Here is a 1,728-nt window from a genome sequence, read left to right as displayed (position 1 = left end):
GAAAGAGAAAAAAAGAAAGGGGGTAGTAAACCATGAAAGAGGAAGACACAGTATTCAGAAAATCTAGGATATAATATAGGACAAAATTAAGGGAATTCTCAGGAGATGATGAAAAGGAAGTTTTAGTCACAGAGAGAAATTAGTCTAGAACTGAGCAGGACAGAAGCTTCCAAAGACACCTGCATGGGGGGAAGAAAATGACTGCTAATTTATCTGTCTTTGAATGTACTGATGTAATAAGGTACTTGACTGTATTGCACCAGCAAATAATTTGGGGATAAAATGGTGGTAGGTCATGGAAAACTGAGAAGATGACAAAGAAAGTATTAATTTCAAGAAAAACAAAGAGATCAAAAGAAAATGTAATCATCATATCCTATACAGATTAACTGTTAACAAAATATAAACTTTTGGTTTAACAAAAATTTTGAATAAAGTGTGCATTAGGGATGTATAAGGTATTATATGTTCATATTTTTATAGTAGATAGTGATATGGTCAATAATATCTAAACTAATAAAATTTTTAAAGTAGTAAAGCATGTTATTTAGAAATATGACTTGCACATCAGGAGAATTAGCTAAAAAAGATTTGACAGTGATTATACCTTTGGGAGCAGGAATTGTCATTGGGCTGTTGAGTAGAATAAGGGAGTGCTAATTTTTATTATAAGCCTTGAAAATCTATTTGACCTTTAAATCTATGTACATCTATTTGTTTAATAAAAATAAAAATAGTTTTTAAAGGAGTATATTAGTCATATAGTTTAATTTTTATTATAAGATACATTTTTAAAGTGATATAATTAGCCTTTTTCAGCTTCTTTTAGATGATTTCATTATCAGTATGCCCTAGCATGGTTATTCATAATCCTACATCTTCAGTTCACCCTAAATCCACTCCTAATGCATTATTTTAATACACTTTGACAAGTAGATAAAAGGAAAGATAACTGATTTGATTAAGTCTATACATATAGCAAGTGTTCTCAAGAAGCTGTTTAATTTCTTCTTTTGCATTTAGGAATTTATGGCAAAAGTTATAGGTTGGAAAATAAAATCTACCACAGAAGTATAAACATTATTCATGCAAATTATAACAACATTCATAAAATTTATGTGCAAGGTAATCTGTTAGATGGTTATTCAAATGTGGCAAAGTAAAGTTGAAAATAAAATCAGACATCTGGTGACAGAATATATGTAATCAGGAGGCTATAGATGTGCATGTCAGTCAGTCATCATGCCCTTGAGGAACTCTGAATTTGAAAATGCTACCTTTTTCTCCAAGATTTACCCCTGATTGAAGTGAATGCCCCAAGTCAGTAATTGATAACATCCTTATTTATCTATGTTAAAATTGTATATTTCCCATTTAACGTTCCTAAGAATATTCTTTGCCATTTCACAGTTGCTCTGGAAAAAAATATCATCAAAAGTGCTTATGATGGTTATTTTTTTGTGCCAACTTGACTGGGCCACTGATTGCCCAGAGATTTGGTAAAACATTCTGGGTGTGTCTGCGAGGGTATTTTCGGATGAGATTAACATTTGAATTGGCAGACTGAGTAAAGCAGACTGCCCTCCCCAATGTGGGTGGGTCTCATCCAATCCATTGATGGCCTGACTAGAACAAAAAGGCAGAGTGAGAATTCCCTTTCTGCATGATTGTTTGCTAGCCTGGACATCAGTCCTCTCCAGCCTTCATACTGGGACTCAGACTGGAACT

The 1,728-nt window shown here is 32.9% G+C and overlaps 1 non-coding gene across 1 annotated transcript; it reads left to right on the top strand.

The window, feature by feature from the left end:
• Positions 1 to 1,438: 1,438 nt before the first annotated feature.
• LOC112407167 (small nucleolar RNA SNORD66) lies at positions 1,439 to 1,502 on the top strand. Its single transcript, XR_003004693.1, has one exon. It is a non-coding gene; the product is annotated as a small nucleolar RNA SNORD66 (small nucleolar RNA).
• The last annotated feature ends 226 nt before the right edge of the window (positions 1,503 to 1,728 follow it).

This window comes from Neophocaena asiaeorientalis, unplaced genomic scaffold (genome assembly GCF_003031525.2).
Source record: "Neophocaena asiaeorientalis asiaeorientalis breed wild unplaced genomic scaffold, Neophocaena_asiaeorientalis_V1.1 scaffold496, whole genome shotgun sequence".
NCBI lineage: Eukaryota > Metazoa > Chordata > Mammalia > Artiodactyla > Phocoenidae > Neophocaena > Neophocaena asiaeorientalis.
The sequence above is the reverse complement of the archived record's forward strand: the minus strand, read 5'-3'. Positions and strand labels throughout refer to the sequence as shown.